This window comes from Rattus norvegicus, chromosome 1 (assembly GCF_036323735.1).
Source record: "Rattus norvegicus strain BN/NHsdMcwi chromosome 1, GRCr8, whole genome shotgun sequence".
NCBI lineage: Eukaryota > Metazoa > Chordata > Mammalia > Rodentia > Muridae > Rattus > Rattus norvegicus.
This window is the reverse complement of record NC_086019.1, coordinates 194,347,872-194,355,101: the sequence shown is the minus strand read 5'-3', so window position 1 is coordinate 194,355,101 and position 7,230 is coordinate 194,347,872. Positions and strand designations below refer to the sequence as shown.

At 48.1% G+C, this 7,230-nt stretch overlaps 1 long non-coding RNA gene across 1 annotated transcript in view; it reads left to right on the top strand.

Moving 5' to 3' along the window:
• Positions 1-5,093, top strand: part of LOC100911081 (uncharacterized) — a 14,964-nt gene extending 9,871 nt beyond the window's left edge. The window contains exons 2-3 of the long non-coding RNA XR_005499487.2: positions 1-3,683; positions 3,910-5,093. The exon at positions 1-3,683 is cut by the window's left edge and continues 4,519 nt beyond it. This is a non-coding gene — a long non-coding RNA (uncharacterized LOC100911081). The remainder of the gene's footprint in view (positions 3,684-3,909) is intronic.
• Positions 5,094-7,230: the final 2,137 nt, after the last annotated feature.

Here is a 7,230-nt window from a genome sequence, read left to right as displayed (position 1 = left end):
TACACTCTTTACAAACACAAAGGCTTAACTTGTTACATGACTGTGTCACCCAATTCACGAGTTGCAACCCTGGTTTCTAGTGCACTGGTCCTGGGAAGGGAGGCCACACCTGTGAAGAAGATGGAGAGGGACTGGGTCATTGCTGTGACCGCAGGAGTGGCCTCCCATAAAAGACAGGCCCAGCTCCTCTCATCTGCCTCACTTTCGCTGCCGTTCTAGGTTTGGCCTCCGAAAATGTTCTAGAATGTTCTCATCCTTCACATTGTAGCCTCCAATTGTGTGTCTACCAATACAGCCATGCTCCGGATAAAAGACCCATTCTCGACTCTCCAGTTAGCGCATACAGACCCAAACGCAGCTCTCCAAACATGATGTTAGGGGTGGTGTATTAGGAACTCTGTCTTCCAGGTCTGAAGCGGCCGTTGAATGCATGCACTCACAGCGGCTCTGGATAACTGTAGCAGATAGGGCCCAGCATTAGTCCATCATGCGCGGGGGAGGGGCTCACGCGGCTCCGCCCTCCCCCGAGGCAGTTAATTGTTACTGGAGAAGGGGAGAGATTTTCTGAGGATGTAGGTTGCTGATACTCCTGTAAATATTTCTTCTCCCATGCTCACGTGAGCAACCCTGCTTACATTTATTGGATTTAAAAAATGAAAAAGACAACCCACCAACCAACATCACACGCGAAGACTTCAAAGTAGAAGGGGGACTGGAGACTTGGGAAGGGGATTGGACCAACAGCAGTGCGATCATAATACATCATCCACATGTATAAAATGCCATAACGAAGCCCATTATTATATATAATTAATAGATGTTAATAAAAAATTGAAATGGAAAAAAAGAAAAAGGCCTTCATCTCCCCAGCAGTCTGGGTTAAAGAAAGCTGTGAGGAGGTTCTTTACGCGGCCTTTGAGAGATCCAAAAGCACAGGCAGAAGCGGGAAGGAGACAGTTCAGTCTGAGCCACACAACCCAGCCTCCTCTAGAAAGCCAAGGTGGCTGGCCCACTCGAGCCTGGTTCCGTTTCTACTTGAACAGTTTACTTTTACCCAGGAGGAACCAGGGAGGCTCGTGAGAAGCCTTGCCATTCTCAGAAATCAGGGAACACGTTAAGACGTTTGCTAGGTGAGAAGCCAGGGATACGGCACCGTGAGATCAGGACGGCTGAGGATCTGGAGTTTGATAGCAGCCCGAGCTACAGAGTGAGATCCTGTCATAAACAAACGGACAACTGAATGACTCCACTGGCTTTTAGCCTTCCCAGTATTAGGTGAATGTTGTGATTGCTCAGAGTCCTCATGGCAGCAGCAACGGTGTCTCTGTCAAGTCCTGTGGTGGTGCGCATACAGAGTTGCTCATCTGCCCCCAACCGGCCCTCGGCCCGCGCCTGGGCACGGATGCCCTCAAAGAAGCAGCACCATCTCAGGGTGCCCGCACTTACAGAGCTCAGGTTTACTCTCCACGGTTCTCCCAGAACAAAGCAGCCCTCAGTGCTGCAGGGCTGCCATGCCCTTGTTAACCAGAACATGAGGGCCGACCTCCCCTTCTTCGGACAAGCTGGACCACGTTGAAGCTGTAAACAGGCCCATAAATCAGCTGCCCTACAATGGCAGAGTTCTTGCGAGCCCTCAAGCCCCATATGCATTCCTCCTGGTTAATGAATACCGAGGTAGAGCCGCTGTTCTACTCAGTGGAAGCCGAGTTAGAACCAGAAGATGGATATGTGAAAATCAGCTGCCCAGGAAAACCAAAGCCACCGAAGGAAACTGACTTCAAAGGCCTCCAGTCTCCTCTACGCAATGCTTTGCCAGCTGAGTAATTTGTATGACAAAGCAGATGCGCATGAACCCAGCCCTGTGAGTGCATTTTGCTCCCGTCCCAGGTGAGAGGGTTTTTCTTTTAAAAACTGTCTTCACCTCTTCTACTTGGAGTGCCGTGTGGAACCTCTGGTGTAAGGAGAAGCTTTCTAAAAGTCCAGAGGCCTCACTGCCCCCTCTATGGCTTTTCCTGGCTCCCGAGTGCATTCAGAGCACACTTCTCAGCAGCTTGTGGTGGGTTAGATCCTACGGGTTTTCTTCCTTCCCTTCCATTTTATGAAAGAAAGAGTTTATTTTGGACAGGGCAGCGGTGGTGCACTTTTAGTCCCATCATTCAGGAGACGGAGGCAGGCAGATCATTGTGAGTTTGAGGTCAACCTGATCTATAGACTGAGTTCTAAGACAGTCAAGGTTACAGAGAGAAACCCTGTCTCAAAACAAACAAACAAACAAACAAAGAGTTGATCTTGGTTTAATGTTTAATGGGGTCAGAGTTCATCATGGTAGGGAAATATGGCAGCAAGCTTCAGGCACAGCGACAGAAGCTGAGAGCTGGTAACCATGCACAGCAGAGAGAGAAGGAAAAGTGGGGTGAGGCTAAGTTGACCCCCCAGTGATGTGCTTCCTACAGCCAGGCTCCACCTCCCAAAGGTTCCACAAATTCCCCAAAACAGCACCCACCCTACAGCCTTTCTTAACAGATGAACTAAAACAAGTTCTTGCTGATGGCTGGAGATCCTGTAAGATGAGACACCCCAAGTCTCTGAAACAGAAGACAAGAGGAATACTCAGAGACTAAGAAAAAACAAGCACAGGGGTGATGGCTTAGTGGTGAAGGTGCCTGTCACTCAACAAAGGAGGACCTGAGTTCAAAGCTCCACTACTCACGTAACATTCTCCGCTCATCCCGGTGCTGGGGAGGTGGACACAAGAGCATCTCTGCAGCTTGCTGGCCATCCAGCCAAATCAGTGTGCTTTGGGTTCAAAAAGTGGGGTGGAAAGAAGGAAGAGGAAGACATCAGGTGATAGCCCGCCCTGGCCTCTGGGCACACATGCACACACACAAACATACACAGAAGCAAGAACACAACCCATTTATAATCTCCCCCCCCCCGTGTGTGTGTGTGTGTATCTGTATGTGTGTGTGTCTGTATGTGTGTGTGTATATGTGTGTGTATGTATGTGTGTATATATGTGTGTGTCTCTGTGTGTGTATGTGTGTGCATGCATGTGTGTATATGTGTGTGTACGTGTATGTACATGTATGTGAGTGTGCATGTGTGTGTGTCTGTGTGTATGTCTGTGTGTGCATGTATGTATGTGTGTGGGTGTGTGTGTATGTGTGTGTATGTATGTGTGTGTGTATATTATGTGTGTTTGTGTGGTATATGTGTGTGTCTGTGTGTCTATGTGTGTGTGTGGTGTATAACTGCAGTTTATTGGTTTTTCACATTGCTTAAGCTTAGATACGAAGCCTCTAACTTTAAAGTCTAGAGCAAGCCCCTTTTGTGTCAGTTAATAGGTCAGGGCACAGCACGATTCTTTCCTGTCCCATCAACTGCATAGAGGCACACATTGAATAACAGCCATTGAGATTTTCTGCCTATGTAAGGAAAAAGGCATATACCACATTTGAAAAAAATGTATTTACCTAGACAGGCGCTGATTTAACAGTAAAAAGAAAATGTGTTTAATCACATTGCCTTAAAAACCATGTAGCTAACTTTTTTTTTTCAGGTCGAATATCTGAAAAATATATTCACCCGCATATTTCAAAAGAAAAGGAATGCAGTGAACATGCCCAGGTTGATGGGAAGCTCAGGTCTGCACACGTGCTTCTGACAAGATCATCTGACATGAGGTGCTCGGGCCCCTCCTCAGAGAAGCACCTTATTAGCCTCTGCTTGCAGGAACTGTGTGGCCCTGCAGTCCCTAATGGCACAGGAGCTTCCTGGGTCTATTTTGAACCCAGTAAAGGTCTGAAGACCAAAGTGAGAGGGAAAGATGCAGGCAACCCAGGAAGGGTGGGCTTTACAGGGCTCTTTCCACCTTCTCCCCTCACTAAAGCACTGTGCTTATTCTCACAGCCGGCCGAGAGTGCTCTCCTCAGCTCCATGCTGCAAGCTATCAGCCAGCATAGGAAATCTGAAGTGGCAATCCCTTCCACATCCAGGAATGAATTCCTGCTGTCTGCACCATCCATGGCTGCTCCTGACTTTGGGAGTTCTCATGGACTTCCACAGCTATTCCTTTTCCAGAAACAGGCCAGCGGAAGGCAAGACCAAAGCCCACCCTCTCTACCCAGATTGCTACCTTTAATGGAGAAAGAAACATGCATGCACACAGGCAAAAGCCTGCTCTCTCTCTCTCTCTCTCTCTCTCTCTCTCTCTCTCTCTCTCTCTCTCCCTCTCCCTCTCTCCCTCCCTCCCTCCCTCTCTCCTTCTCTCCCTCCCTTCCTTCTCCCCCTGCCCCCCCTCTCTGCCCCAAGCTTCCTCATATTCTTGTCCCTGGGGACCAGCAAATAAACTACTTTTCCCACCAGACAGAATTCCTTCCTGAAGACGCTGGACTTTGGAAACAGCAATCAGAATATTACTTCTCTCAGTGGTTAGAGTCCTTGCACCTTCAGGTGGGCCCAGGAACTGTGCCCAGCCTCCAAGGCTCTGTCCAGAGAGCTGCTCTGAAAGCCTGGAGCTGTTTGTCTTGGCAGATCTGAGGGCAGCTGAGGTCTGCCAGGGAAGCTGAGGCTGAGAGGGAAGGGGATGGGGGATCTGCACCATTTCCTGAGCCTGCATCTTGTTTGGGGATGGGGTTCTGCTGTGCCGTGTTCTCTACTCTCCAGGCTGAAGCTCCAGCTCGGTGAACCACATCCTGAAGATGCCCAGCTTGGCACTATTGCTCAGGACTCTCTTTTCCTCTCGGCTACAAACCAGAGCGTCTGTCTCCAGGAAGGCCACAAGGACGGAGTTATTCTTTCCCACCTCCTGCTTTCCAACGCCAGGAACAACAAGAGAGGAAAGCAGTGTGGATGCTGGGCCTCCCTCCTGGCAGCTGGAGCAGGGGCTGCATTCCCTCTGAGAGCATCCTGTGGTGTGGCCTGTGTAACTTACTCCTTAGGAATCTCGAGGCTTCTGGATTGTTGGAGGAGAAATTCCTCCACAGGGGTTCTGAGCAAAATGATGTATTTGAATCTTACTGCAGCACACTTGGGTGGGGTTGCCAACTGTATTTTTCAGGGACTCATTATAAAAATGGGACAGTTTGCAAGAACATTGGGCCACTATTCTTTTGTTTTGAGAGAACATACTCACTACACATTTGTCTTAGTTGGGGCTTCTATTGCTGTGAAGAGACACCATGACCACAACAACTCTCATAAAGGACAACATTTAATTGGGTCTGGCTGACAGGTTCAGAGGTTTAGGCCATTATTGTCATGGCAGGAAGCATGGTGGCAGGCAAGCAGACAGAGTGCTGGAGAAGGAGCCAAGAGTTCTACCTCCAGATCGGCAGGCAGCAGGAAGAGAGAGTGACACTGCGCCTAGCTTGAGCTTGAAATCCCAAAGTTTACCCCGAGGGACACACTTTCTCCAACATGGTCATACCTACTCCAACAAGGCCACACATCCTAATAGTGCCACTCCCTATTGGCCTATGGGGGCCATTTTCATTCAAACCACCACAGTGTTCTACCCTGACAGCCCCAGCCATTTTAAGATGAGCAATCTGGTGGTGTTTGGTGAATTCATAAGGTTGTGCCACCATCCAGACATGGGGGATATTTATGACTTAGAGCAGGGTAACCAGTTAGTTATCCCAAGTCCTCTGGCTAACCAGTTAGTTACCCCTAGTCCTCTGGCTAACCAGTTAGTTACCCCTAGTCCTCCGGCTAACCAGTTAGTTATCCCTAGTCCTCTGACTAACCAGTTTGTTATCTATAGTCCTCCAGCCAATTCGTTAGTTATCCCTAGTCCTCTAGCCAACCAGTTAGTTATTCCTAGTCCTCTGGCTAACCAGAAACTTATCTCTAGTTCTCTGGATAAACAGTTATTCCTATTCTTCCTCTCCAAAGCCCCCCCACCCCGTAACCACCAATGAGCATTTTGTCTCTAGGCCTTTTTTTCCTGTATATTTTATGTAAATAGCATTAGGCAAAACATGGCTTCCTGTGATGGCTTCTCTCCCTTGCTGTAATGTCAGGGTTTGGCCATGCTGGTGCAGCTAGCAATATGTCATTTATTTGTTGTTGTTATTTTATTCTTACCAGTCTCAGTATGTAGCCTTGGATGGTCCGGAACTCTCTATATAGTCAAAGCTAGCTGTGAACTCTCAAAGGTCCATTCCCCTGCCTCTGCCTCCTGGGGGCTAGATTCCTCTTTATATCTAAATAGTTGCCTCAACTTTGGGTTTTTTTTTTCTCCTTACACTTCTGTATCCATTCCCACTTTTATTTTGCTTCAAGGTTTCTAAAGTCTTCACCATCTGAAATTGTGTCCTCCTATCTTCACCCTCTCTAATATGTCCCTATCCCAGAGCCACACATGTACCAGACTCCTTGACAAGCCGGTGACAACTGCAGCTTTCAGATTGGAAAAATGACTCAGTCAGCGAAGTGCTTGCTGTGCAAGCCTGAGAACCTGAGTGTAGAGCTTCAGCATGAAGGCCAGGAGGGGTGCACATACCTGTAAAAAGTAACCTCTGTCTGTCTGTCTGTCTGTCTGTCTGTCTGTCTGTCTGTCTGTCTGTCTCTCTCTCTCTCTCACACACACACACACACACACACACGTATGCACATGCGCACTCACACACATGCGTGCACGTGCATGCGTATTCATACACACATATGCACACAATTCCCCCAACAAGATCTTGTCCATGTCTTCTGCAGGGCCTGCGGAGTACACAACAACGACTCCTTGACATGCGATGATGACAGGGCTGCATCCCTGCCCCGCTGGTAGTCAGAACAAGTGCAGAGCAAAAATGCATTTAGTATCAGGCAGGTGTGGCAGCCCTTGAGAGGAGGATCTGGGGCTCAAGGCCAAAGTGGCCTACAGAGCACAACTCTGTTTTTAAAAATTCTTTCAATACATTGAACACCACAGTTCAGCCTACACTGCCGTGAATGTGCAGAGAGCACCTATATTAGTCTGCAGCTTGGCAGATCCTCTCACATAAGGCCAACTTTAAAGGGTAAGATTGAATGTCTGGATCCCAGACTGAAAATGAAAACCAGAATGGTTCTACATGTATATTTTTTTTGCTTGATTTTAAAGTCAAAACATTGCAAGTTGAACCATCATTAAGTTTCGGACCTTTTTGTAATAGATTTCTAAATGTAGCCATGGTCTTGGGCTATGCCTGTGAATAGACCTGGCATGTGAGGTGCTATTCACAAGTGAAGGGG